We start from the raw sequence: 14,164 nt of genomic DNA, 5'->3' as shown, positions 1-14,164 counted from the left end.
CCTCCCCTAAAACTTGGACTTTGCCACCCGGTTCCCAACTAAACCGTTCCACGATCTGTTTCAACAGTCCAGATCCAAAATCAGTTCAAAAGCAAGCTAAATCCAACAGTCACCTCATTTTCATATTTCAAAGAAACCGTTTCAAAATCAAATCATTATCAATTGATTAAACTCATTTCCAAAACTTTAAAGAAATGGTTCAGTAACAATTCATTTATCAAAAGCAAATTAATTAAAGTAAACCAGGCTGAATCCAAAGGTGTATTCTATTTTTCATATTATCAAGAAAATTAACTCAACTCAAATCAATTCTCAATGGATGAAACTCGATCTCAAATCTTTAAAAGAATTAACTTGAAAAACATTTCGTTTCACAAAGCCACACAACAATCCGGTCAAATAAACATTCAAACAACCAAATAATACATAAGACTGATACAATCACCAAATATACATGGTCTCACATCAGTATCCATATGTAATAATTCCAATATATAAAACGTAATTTTTGGAAAGCGCCCCAACCTCAAAACACAAAACCATAACCCAAACGCATCACAGAGACCTTCTCTCTCAACCCGAAATCACCGACAACCAAAACCTCAGCTCCATTCGCTCTCTCTCCCAAGAGTAGAAACAGCTTTAACGCCACAAGTAAACTCGGATTCTAGCTCCTAGAACCATCAACATCGTAAACACTTTATTACATGGAATAGAACACTAACGCAGGGCTTTCGAAACAGAAATACTTACTGAAACTAAGAAAGAATGGCTCAACCGAAACAACGGTAGTCTCTGAACCGGTTTGGCGGTAGCCCAGCAGCCACCTCAAAGTGGCAGCGGTGATAAACCCCATTTTTAGGGTTTATCCTGTGCTTAATCTAGTGGATTTTATCCATTATTCTCACAGTTATTCATACAATTCGCATGTTTTACATTTTCCTTCCTGATTTTGTGCTATGATTGAAAACATGCTGTTTTGGCCTTATATTTGCTAATATTAATCCTCTCTTATTACCATTCGATGCCGTGATATGTGTGTTAAGTGTTTTCAGAGATTACAGGGTAGGAATGACTTAGAGGATGGAAAGGAAGCATGCAAAAGTGGAAGGAATACAAGAAACTGAAGGAACTACAAAGCTGTCAGACCTGACCTCTTCGCACTCAAATGGTCATAACTTGAGCTACAGAGGTCCAAATGAGGCGGTTCTAGTTGCTTTGGAAAGCTGACATTCGGCGCTTCGCAAAAATATATAATTTGCCATAGCTTCCTGGCTGTTGGGCGATGAGCACACGTGGATCACGCGTACGCATGACCTGGTGAAAGTTCAATCCACGCATACGCGTGGACGACGCGTATGCGTGACATGCGCACATGCTGGACGTATCAGAAATCACTGGGGGTGATTTCTGGGATGCTTTTGACCCAGTTTTCGGCCCAGAAAACATACATTAGAGGCTACAGAGTAAGTGAATCCATTGATTCATTCATTAACTTTCATTCACATAATTTTAGGTTTTAGATGTAGTTTTTAGAGAGAGAGGCTCTCTCCTCTCTCTAGGCTTTAGGATTTAGGATTTCTCTTCTACTCTTATTGATTACTCATTGTTACTACTTTAGTTTGTGAACTTTTGATGTTAGATTCAATTTCCATATTAATGCAATTGATTGTTTGGGTTTTATTATCTCTTATTAATTTTCTATGTTTTTATGTTACGCCCTCCAAGTACTTGACAAAATGCTTAGAAGGATGTTAGAGTAGGATTCTATGTTCTTGGCTTGGTTGAGTAATTGGTAACCCTTGAGTTATCAAACTCCTTTGTTGATTGATAATTGAAAGTTGCTAATTGATTTGGATTCCACTAAAGCTAGTCTTTCCTTAGGAGTTGACTAGGACTTGAGGAATCAAATTGATTAGTCCACTTGACTTTTCTTCAATCGTTGAGGGTTAACTAAGTGGGAGCAATGAACAATTCTCATCACAATTGATAAGGATAACTAGGATAGGATTTCCAGTTCTCATACCTTGCCAAGAGTTTTTCTAGTTATTAGTTTATTCCATTTGCAATTTACTTTTTCTTGTTCTCTTATCCAAAACCCCTAAAACATACTTTTCCATAACCAATTATAAGCATACTTCCTTGCAATTCCTTGAGAGACGACCCGAGGTTTAAATACTTTGGTTATCAATTCTATTAGGGGTTTGTTACTTGTGACAACCAAGTTTTTGTATGAAAGGATTTTTGTTGGTTTAGAAACTATACTTACAAAGTGATTACTTTTGTGAATTCTTTACTAGCAAAAGCCCGTTCTTCAAAATGGCGCCGTTGCCGAAGAATTGCAAACGTGTGCCTTATTATTGGTTATTGTAAATATTTGTTTTTGCTTATTTATTTGTCTTTTTTTTTAATTTTTATTAGCTACTATGAATTTTCACCGCTCTGGCTTTAAGTTTGGTTCCAATGTTGTTGTAAGGAGTGGAAGCTATAATGAGAACAGGCATTAAGATTGGAAGAATCAAAGATGGGAGGCGCCACAAGGATTTGATCAACCCTCTTGGCAATAACACCCTCCAATGCGCTATAGCCAACAACCATTTTATGATGTATACCAAGACAATAGTTATGGTGGACCTTTTCGTGACAACCAACCTCCACGAAATTACTATGGTCAAGAGCCATTCCAGGGTGTGTAACAAGATGATGAATATGGTGGACCCCCTTGTAGTTACCAACAAGCCCCACCATATGCTTATGAACTACCTCCTCAACATAACTTTGAACCACCATACTCAGAAGCCCCTTTTCACCATTTGCCCTCATATGACCCTAACCCTTATCTACCATACCAACCACCATATGAACCATACATAGAACCACCACCTCAATATACACCATCTCCATATCCTTATCAAGAGGAACCACCTCCGTGTTATGAGCCCTTTCTCCCAACAAATGAACCCTCCTATCCACCCCAAACCTCCATGGAAAACACACTTACCTCTCTCGTTGGTCTCACCTCTAAACTCCAAAATCTTATATCCCGCATGGACCAACCCTCTACCTCCAATATTCAACCCTCAAGCTTCACTGCATCACCACCCTCTGTGCAAGAATATCCACATCCATCAACCCAAGAGCAACATGATCCCAATTATGCTAGTAACATGGAACAAGAGAGAAGGGATCGCCTTAGGGTCGCAATGGATCGGTTACACGCAGCCTTATTTCCAAAGGAGCAAAAGAAGGCCCAAAATATGGAGGTAGGAGAGACCCTTGAAGATGAATGGGTAGCTGAAGAAAGTTGTCATGGAAGGGAAATAATTAAGAAGGAGTACGATTTTATACTAAAATAACTGGACAAAGCAGTAAATATTGAAGAGGAGGAAGTGGTTGAAGACCTGGGAGATGTGGAACCTCCATGGGAAAGTCCAGTCATAGAGCCTCCTTCCATGACATTTGAAATTGATGCTGAGGAGGGTGTACAACCTCCAAGGCATATCATGGGTGAAAACTTTGAAGAGGTTAATCAAGAGATGGAGATTAATGAAGAAGAAGCACAACCCCCATGCCCTTGGTAAGCAATGAAGAAGAGATTAAATTGGAAGAAAGCTACCAAGAGGAAGAGATTGAAATTGAAAAAGCTTGCAAAGAGGTGGAAGTTGTCAAGGAAGAACACAAGGGAGAGGAGCTTGCAAGATCATCAGAAACACCTCCCCCAAAGCCATCACCATCCATTCATTCATTCAAGTGGGTAAATCTTTCATCCCTAAGCTTAATTAGCCCACTTGAATATGCTTTGCTTGAGACGAATGGGCAACTTAGAGCTCTCTGTGGCCTTAAGAGTAAGAGGGAGATGGTCAGTGGGAAGAGTTGTCAAGCAAGGTTCAATACGGTTGTATGCTCTAAGTTAAAATGCAACGGTTGGTGTAGAGTTCAATTGAATGGGTTTAGGATGCTGTTTGGACACTTCAGTGAGAATTCAAATTGCTTGCCACCCGGTTGGAAAGATGATAATCAATAAGAAGACGGGTGCAAAAGCAAGGTTTGGGACACAGGAATTCATTCTAGCCATAAACACTCTTGGGGTCTTGTCACTAGCTTTAACTTGCTTAAAGGCTTTATGCGCCTAATTTGGGACCCCGGAGGCTTTTGGAATTGCAAACATTGGTGGGGATTCCTGGACGAGTTCAAGCATAAGCCGCCCTGACAAGAAGCTCACCAACTGTCCAACTTAAGGACTTTAACAAAAAGTGCTAGGTGGGAGACAACCCACCATGGTACGATTGTTCCTTTCTCATTTTTTAGCTTTATTTAGTGACTGGTATGCGAAATTGTGATTCACACTTTTCACAGCTCCGCATAGCTGGCCAGCAAGTTCACTGGGTCATCCAAGTAATACCTTATGTGAGTAAGGGTCGATCCCATGGAAATTGTTGGCTTAAAGCAAGCTATGGTCATCTTGTAAATATCAGTTAGGCGGATTCAAATGGTTATGAGGTTTGATAGTAAAAAGAACAATAAAACATAAAATAAAATAAAGTCACTTATGTAGTTCCTTGGTGAGAATTTCAGATAAGCGTTTAGAGATGCTTTGTTGCCTCTGAACCTCTGCTTTCCTACTGTCCTCATCCAATCATGCGTACTCCCTTCCATGGCAAGCTGTATGTTAGTGGATCACCGTTGTCAATGGCTACTGATGACATGTCACCATGTCATGTTTTTCTATGCTTTTTCCTTTGTTTTCAATAGGTTTTATGCACTTTCTTAAGCCATAAGCAAGCCAATTGGGTAGATTTTCATGCTTCCTTTAATTTAATCAACCATGTGTGAATTCATGCTATTTCATGAGGTTTTATGCTATAATTATCACATATTATGAAAGAATGAATATCTCATGATTTTGAGCATAGCTTTGATGTGTTTGGTTGATTAATGATAGGTGAAGAAAGCTTGGAGAAAGGTTGAAGCAAGAAGGAATGGCTAGGAGGAGAGGACAAAAAGCTTGACCAAAAGTTTGCCTCAAACTTTTGGGCAAACTTTTGGGTGAAAAGTTTGAGCCAACGTTAGCCCCTAACTTTTAGGCTAACGTTGGCGCATGAAAAACACACCCTGGGAGCAAAAGTTTGCGCCAACGTTAGCCTCTAACTTTTGGGCTAACGTTGGCGCCACACACCACAACAGCTTGAAGGGGTATACTTCCAACAAGAATAACTTGAGCTACAGAGCTCCAAATGAGGTGATTCAAGAAGCATTGGAAAGTAGAAATCAAGAGCTTTCTAAGCATATATGGCACTGCATGGGGACACTAAAACGGAGGGAGAAAACTGCCCCGCAATGTGTATAAACGAACATGGTGGCAACCTGCAGTGAGGCCAACTGACCTCTGCACCTTCGACGGAGTATAACTCGAGCTGTAGAGCTCCAAATGATGCGCTTCCAACGGCAATGGAAAGTAGACATTCAGAGCTTTCCAACCATATATGATAGTCTATATTGGGCATAAAATTGGCAACATGACATATATAAGGCATCATTTTCATATTTGTGAGGAGGCTGGCTCCACTAGGGAGCACTAGGATTCGAGAGCTCTCTCTTTAATTTGTTTTTGAGTCTTGGGTTGGAGAATTGAAGGAATTCTGTTTCAATCTCATCCTAAGATCTCTCTGCTTTATTTACTGCACACTTGAATTTCAGTTTCGGTGAATTGCTTCTTCATCTACTCCTTCTGCACTTTACATTTCTTAAATTTCTTTGCAATTGCTCTTGTTGGATCTAGGAAGGCATTGAGATCTAGACTTGGTTATCTAGTCTCTTGGGTCCTGAGATCTGAATTCCAATTTCACATTCTCTGTTTAATGCTTTTCATGTTTATTTACGTTTCTGTTTTTTTTTATCCGATTCAATCAAGTCATATTCCAATTTTCTAATTGTTGCAATTTACTTTTTCTTGTTTAAATTCTGCAAATCCAATTCCCAATTCCCTTTACAATTTCATGCAATTTATAATTCTTGCAATTTACAATTCTTGCAATTTACATTTCTTGCTCTTTAAGTTACTTGCCAAATTACATTCTGCAACTTTAAATTCATTGTCCTTTACTTTTTGTTGGTTACAATTTCACACAATTCACATAAATGTTAGCTTGACTAAACTAATCACCCACTAAAGTTGCTTGATCCATCAATCCCTGTGGGATCGACCTCACTCCCGTGAGTTATTATTACTTGATGTGACCTGGTGCACTTGCCGGTTAGATCTGTGTGTTTTGGGAGAAATTCATTTTTCCACCAAAATACTCATCAGCTACCATCCGTCCTCTCAGTGAAAACAAGTCCTCTACGATTTTCCACATGGTTAATCAGCTATCGGTTCTTGATCGTGTCGGAATAGAATACATTTATTCTTTTGCACACTATCACTGCGCCCAACAGTCACGAGTTTGAAGCTCGTCACAGTCATCCCATCCCAGATCCTACTCGGAATACCACAGATAATGTTTAGACTTTCCGAATCTCAAGAATGCTGCCAATTGGTTCTAGCTTATACCACGAAGGTTCTAATGTCACGGATTCGAATGCTCTGTTGTCAGGAGAGGTGATTCAGATCCGTGGGTCAGAGACCAAAGAGTATATACTCCAGCTGTTGTCCAATGACTACGTTAAACATCATGTAGACCGCTTTGTGGTTGTCAGGAACGTGGATATTGGCTAAGCGAGTAACGAAGATTGAGTGATTGTCATAGGTCACCCATTCATTCTGACTTAACTGAATTAAGTACAAGAGTATATCTTGGAGGAGAAGTAGGTGTGAATTGAATAGAAAAACAATAATACTTGCATTAATACTCGAGGAACATCAGAGCTCATCACCTTAATCTATGAGGTGTAGAAACTCCACCATTGAAAATACATAAGAACAAAAGGTCTAGGCCTGGACGAATGGCCAGCCTCCAAAAAGGGTTCAAAGAACTCCCAAAACGTCAAAGACTCTAAATACAATAGTAAAAAATGCTATTTATACTATACTAGTAAACTAGGTTTATAGAAAATAAGTAGATAGTGCAGAAATCCACTTCCGGGGCCCACTTTGTGTGTGTTTGGACTGAGCCTTGAAGCTTTTAGGTGCATAGGCCATCCTTGGAGTTAAACGCCAGCTTTGGTGCCAGTACTGGCATTTTACTCCAGAAAATGGTCTCTGGTGGGCGTTTGGACGCCAGTTTGGGACATCAAATCTCGAGCAAAGTATGGACTATTATACATTGCTAGAAAGCCCAAGATGTGTAATTTCCAATGCAATTGAGAGCGCACAAATTGGACTCCAGAAAATCTACTTCGAGTGCAGGGAGGTCAGAATCCAACAGCATCTGCAGTCCTTTGTCAGCCTCTGAATCAGATTTTTGCTCAGGTCTCTCAATTTTATCTAGAAAATACCTAAAATCATAGAAAAACACACAAACTCATAGTAAAGTCCAGAAATGTGATTTTGCATAAAAACTAGTAAAAATATATTAAAAAGTAACTAAAACATACTAAAAATTACCTAAAAACAATGCCAAAGAGCGTATAAATTATCCGCTCATCACAACACCAAAATTAAATTGTTGCTTGTCCCCGAGCAACTGAAAACAAAATATGATAAAAAGAAGAGAATATACAATAAATCCCAAAATATCAATGAAGCTTAGTTCTAATTAGATGAGCGGGACTTGTAGCTTTTTGCTTCTGAACAGTTTTGGCATCTCACTTTATCCTTTGAAATTTAGAATGATTGGCATCTATAGGAACTCAGAATTAAGATAGTGTTATTGATTCTCCTAGTTCAGTATATTGATTCTTGAACACAGCTACTTATGAGTCTTGGCCGTGACCCTAAGCATTTTGTTTTCCAGTATTACCACCGGATACATAAATGCCACAGACACATAACTGGGTGAACCTTTTCAGATTGTGACTCAGCTTTGCTAGAGTCCCCAGTTAGAAGTATCCAGAGTTCTTAAGCACACTCTTTTTTCTTTAAATCACGACTTTAACCACTCAATCTCAAGCTTTTCACTTGGACCTTCATGACACAAGCACATGGTTAAGGACAGCTTGATTTAGCCGCTTAGGCCAGGATTTTATTCCTTTGGGCCCTCCTATCCATTAATGCTCAAAGCCTTGGATCCTTTTTACCCTTGCCTTTTGGTTTAAAGGGCTATTGGCTTTTTCTGCTTGCTTTTTCTTTTTCTTTTTTCTTTTTCTTTTTTTCGCCATTTTTTTCACTGTTTTTTCTTGCTTCAAGATCAAGTTTATGATTTTTTAGATTATCAATAACATTTCTCTTTTTTCATTATTCTTTCAAGAGCCAACAATTTTAACATTCATAAACTTCACTATCAAAAAATATGCACTATTCAAGCATTCATTTAGAAAATAAAAAGTATTGCCACCACATCAAAATAATTAAACTAATTTCAAGATAGAATTTGAAATTCCTGTACTTCTTGTTCTTTTGTAATTTAAAACATTTTTCATTTAACAAATGTGAAGGATTTTTGGGGCATTCATAACTTTAAGGCATAGACACTAGACACTAATGATATGTAATAAAGAAACAAACATAGAGAAAACATAAAGCATAAGGAACGAAAAACAGAAAAATAAATAACAAGGAAATTAAAGAACGGGTGCACCTTAGTGATGGCGGCTAGTTCTTCCTCTTGAAGATCCTATGTAGTGCTCAAGCTCCTTAATGTCTCTTCCTTGCCTTTGTTGCTCCTCCCTCATGGCTCTTTGGTCCTCTCTTATTTCATGGAGGATAATGGAGTGCTCTTGGTGCTCCACCCTTAGTTGCTCCATATTGGAACTCAAATCCTCTAAAGAGGTGTTGAGTTGCTCCCAATAGTTGTGTGGAGAAAAATGCATCCCTTGAGGCATCTTAGAGATTTCATGATGAGGGACTTCCTCGTGCACTTGTTGAGGTCCATGAATGGGCTCTCTTGTTTGCTCCATCCTCTTTTTAGTGATGGGTTTGTCCTCTTCAATGAGGATGTCTTCCTCTATGACAATTCCGACTAAATTGCATAGGTGATAGATGAGATGAGGAAAGGCTAACCTTGCCAAAGTGGAGGGCTTGTCAGCCACCTTGTATAGTTCTAGAGGTATGATTTCATGAACTTCCACTTCCTCTCCAATCATGATACTATGGATCATGATAGCCTGATCCACAGTTACTTCGGATCAGTTGCTAGTAGGAATGATAGAGCATTAGATGAACTCCAACCATCCTCTAGCCACAGGCTTAAGGTCCGGCCTTCTTAGTTGAACTGGCTTGCCTTTGGAATCTCTCTTCCATTGAGCTCCTTCCACACAGATATCCTTGAGGACTTGGTCCAACCTTTGATCAAAGTTGACTCTTCTAGTGAAAGGATGAGAATCTACTTTCATGATTGGCAAGTTGAATGCCAATCTCACATTTTTCGGACTGATATCTAAGTATTTCCCTCAGACCATTGTGAGCCAATTCTTCGGGTCCGGGTTCATACTTTGGTCATGGTTCTTAGTGATCCATACATTAGCATAGAACTCTTGAACCATTAAGATTTCGACTAGTTGAATGGGTTTGGTGAGAGCTTCCCATCCTCTTCTCCTAATCTCATGTCGGATCTCCGGATATTCGCTCATTTTGAGCTTGAAGGGAACCTCGGGGATCACCTTTTTCTTGGCCACAACTTCATAGAAATGGTCTTGTTGGGCTTTTGAGATGAATCTTTCCATCTCCCATGACTCAGAGGTGGAAGCAATTTCCTTCCCTTTCCTCTTCCTTGAGGTTTCTCCGGCCTTAGGTGCCATTAATGGTTATGGAAAATTAAAAAGCAAGGCTTTTTCCCACACCAAACTTAAGAGGTTTGCTCGTCCTCGAGCAAAAAAAGAAAGAAGAGAGTAGAAGAAGAAGAGAAGTAGGAGATGGAGGCTTGAGAGGGTTTTGACCAACGGGGAAAGAATTGTTTATGATGTGTGAAAGTGGAGGAGTAAGTAAGAGGTATATATAGGGTAAGAGGAGGGGTGGGTTCATGTGAAGTTGGGTGGGTTTGGGAGGGAAATGGTTTGAATTTGAATGGTGAGGTAGGTGGGGTTTTATGATGGGTTTTTGGGAATTAGGGGATGGATGTGAGTGGTAAAGAGAATATGGAGAAGTAGGTAAGATTTGATTGGTGAGTGGTATTTTGGGTAGAGTGTTATAAAAAGGTGTGAAGAGGAGAGAGAGTGAGGTGGGGTAGGTAAGGATGCTGTGGGGTCTACAGATCCTGAGGTGTCAAGGATTTTTCGTCCCTGCACCTCCTTGGTGTTAAACGCCTTCTATGTGCCATTCCTGGCATTTAAACGCCAGGCTGCTCCCCTTTTCTAGCGCTAAACACCAGTCTGCCTGCCAGTTCTGGCATTTAACGCCCAGAATGGTGCCAGGCTGGGCGTTTAAACGCCTATTTTTCTATCCTTACTGGCGTTTAAACGCCAGTTTGCCTGCCAGTTCTGGCGTTTAACGCCCAGAATGGTGCCAGGCTGGGCGTTAAACACCCATTTTGGTATCCTTACTGGTGTTTAAATGCCAGTAAGCTCGTCCTCCAGGGTGTGCTATTTTTTATGCTATTTTTTATTTTGCTTTAATTTTTGCAGTTGTTTTTATGACTCCACATGATCATCATCCTAAAGAAAACATAAACTAACATAGATAAATAAATAAAATTGGGTTGCCTCCCAATAAGCGCTTCTTTAATGTCAATAGCTTGACAGTGAGCTCCTTTCGGAGCTTCACGATTGATCAGAGCATAATTATGGCCTCCCAACACCAAACTTAGAGTTTGAGTGTGGGGGCTCTGCTTGACTCTGTATGGAGAGAATTGGATGAAGCCTTTCATGCTTCTTCTCCATGTTTACAGAGGAAGATCCTTGAGCCTTAAATAAAAGGTAGTCCTCATTCAACTGAAGGATTAACTCTCCTCTGTCCACATCAATTACAGCCTTTGATGTGGCTAGGAAGGGTCTTCCAAGGATGATGGATTCATCCTCATCCTTCCCGGTGTCTAGGATTATGAAGTCAGCAGGGATGTAAAGGCCTTCAACCTTCACTACGGCATCCTCTACATGTCCATAAGCCTTTTTCATCGATCTGTCTGCCATCTCCAATGAGATTCTTATAGCTTGTACCTCAAAGATTCCTAGTTTCTCCATTACAGAGAGTGGCATGAGGTTGATGCCTGACCCCAGGTCACACAGAGCCTTCTCAAAGGTCATGGTGCCAATGGTGCAAGGTATTAAGAACCTTCGGGGATCCGGTTTCTTTTGAGGTATCTTTAGCTGAACCAAGGCGTTTATTTCATTAATGAGCAATGGAGGTTCATCCTCCCAAGTCTCATTACTAAATAACTTGGCATTCAACTTCATGATTGCTCCTAAATACTGAGCAACTTGCTCTCCAGCAATGACTTCATCTTTTTCAGAAGAAGTATATTCATCAGAGCTCATGAATGGTAATAGGAAATTTAGTGGAATCTCTATGGTCTCTGCATGAGCCTCAGATTCCTTTGGTTCCTCATGAGAGAACTCTCTAGTGGTCAGTGGACGTCCATTGAGGTCTTCTTCATTGGGAACCACTGCCTCTTCCTCTTTTCCAGGTTTGGCCACGCCAGGTATGGTTAAGGCCTTGCACTCTCTTTTTAGATTCTCTTCTGTATTGCTTGGGAGAGTACTAGGAGGAGTTTCAGTAACTCTTTTACTCAGCTGACCCACTTGTGCCTCCAAATTTCTGATGGAGGACCTTATTTTATTCATTAAATTGAGAGTGGCCTTAGATAGATCAGAGACTATGTTTGCTAAGCTAGAAAGGCTCTGCTCAGAATTCTTTGTCTGTTGCTGAGAAGATGATGGAAAAGGTTTGTTGTTGCCAAACCTATTTCTTCCACTATTATTGTTGTTGAATCCTTGTTCAGGCTTCTGTTGATCCTTCCATAAGAAATTTGGATGATTCCTCCATGAAGGATTATAGGTGTTTCCATAGAATTCTCCCATGTAATTCACCTCTTCCATTGCAGGATTCTTAGGGTCATAAGCTTCTCTTTCAGAGGAGGCTTCTTTAGCACTGCCGGATGTAACTTGCAATCGAGTTAGATTCTGAGAAATCATATTGACTTGCTGAGTCAATATTTTGTTCTGAGCCAATATGACATTCAGAGTATTAATCTCAAGAACTCCTTTCTTCTGAGTCATCCCATTATTCACAGGATTTCTGTCAGAAGTATACATGAACTGGTTGTTTGCAACCATTTCAATGAGTTCCTGGGCTTCTACAGGGGTTTTCAGATGAAGAGATCCACCAGCAGAATGGTCTAATAACATCTTGGACAATTCAGACAGACCATCATAGAATATACATATGATGCTCTATTCTGGAAGCATGTCAGAAGGACACCTTTTGGTTAATTGCTTGTATCTTTCCCAAGCTTCATAGAGGGATTCACCTTCCTTCTGCTTGAAGGTTTGGACTTCCACAATAAGCTTGCTCATCTTTTAAGGTGGAAAGAATTTGGTCAAGAAAGCATTGACCAACTTGTCCCAAGAATTCAAGCTTTCTCTAGGTTGTGAGTCCAACCATGTTCTAGCTTTGTCTTTCACAGCAAAGGGGAAAAGCATGAGTCTGTAGACCTCGGGATCAATCCCATTGGTCTTAATAGTATCACAGATTTGCAAGAATTTAGCTAAGAACTGATGAGGATCTTCCGATGGAAGTCCATGAAACTTGCAATTCTGCTACATTAGAGAAACTAATTGAGGCTTAAGCTCAAAGTTGTTTGCTCTAATGGTAGGAATTGAGATGCTTCTTCCATAGAAGTTGGAAGTTGGTGCAGCATAGTCACCAAGCATCTTCCTTGCATCTCTAGCATTGTTGTGGGGTTCGGCTGCCATGTCTACTTCTTTTTCGAAATTCTCTATAAGGTCCTCTCCAGAGAGTTGTGCTTTAGCTTCTCTTAGCTTCTTCTTGAGAGTCCTTTCAGGTTCAGGATCAGCTTCAACAAGAATGTTTTTATCCCTATTTCTGCTCATATGAAAAAGAAGAGAACAAAAGGGAGCAGTGGAATCCTCTATGTGACAGTATAGAGACTCTGGTGCATGAAATTGTTATCACTAGGCATGGCTCCAAAAACTTGGTGCACAATACCATGATTCACACGTCTCTTCACAACTTCGCACAACTGACTAGCAAGTGCACTGGGTTGTCCAAGTAATACCTTACGTGAGTAAGGGTCGATCCCACGAAGATTGTCGGCTTGAAACAAGCTATGGTCATCTTGTAAATCTCAGTCAGGCAGATTCAAATGGTTATAGAGTTTTGATAATTAAAAGATAAATAAACATAAAATAAAGATAGAGATACTTATGTAATTCATTGGTGGAAATTTCAGATAAGCGTATAGAGATACGTTATTCCTTCTGAATCTCTGCTTTCCTACTGTCTTCATTCAATCATTCATACTCCTTTCCACGGCAAGCTGTATGTTGGGGATCACCATTGTTAATGGCTACCTCCCGTCCTCTCAGTAAAAATGGTCCTCTACGGTTTTTGTACGGCTAATTAACTGTCAGATTTCTCGTCTCAGATGAAAAATACCAGGCACAGCTACCGCATGGCTAATCAGCTGTCGGTTCTCAATTGTGTCAGAATAAGATCCAATGATCCTTTTGCATCTGTCACTACGCCCCACAGTCATGAGTTTGAAGCTCGTCACAGTCATCCCTTCCTAGATCCTACTCGGAATACCACAGACAAGGTTTAGACTTTTCAGATCTCAGGAATGCTGCCAAATATTTCTAGCCTATACCACAAAGGTTCTAATCTTAGATTCAGATGCCCCATTGTCAGAGGGGAGATGATGTGATTCGTTGATTAGAAACCAAGAGATACACACTCTAGCTTTCGTAGGTAGAAGGAAGTGGTTGTCAGGCACGCGTTCATAATTTGAGAATGGTAATGAGTGTTATGGATCATCACATTCATCAGGTTGAAGTGCGAGTGAACATCTTAGAATAAGAATAAGCTTGAATTGGATAGAAGAACAATAGTAATTTGCATTAATACTCGAAGAACAACAGAGCTCCACACCTTAATCTATGAGGTGTAGAAACTCCA

This window comes from Arachis duranensis, chromosome 6 (assembly GCF_000817695.3).
Source record: "Arachis duranensis cultivar V14167 chromosome 6, aradu.V14167.gnm2.J7QH, whole genome shotgun sequence".
Lineage (NCBI taxonomy): Eukaryota > Viridiplantae > Streptophyta > Magnoliopsida > Fabales > Fabaceae > Arachis > Arachis duranensis.
This window is presented reverse-complemented; position numbering follows the sequence as displayed.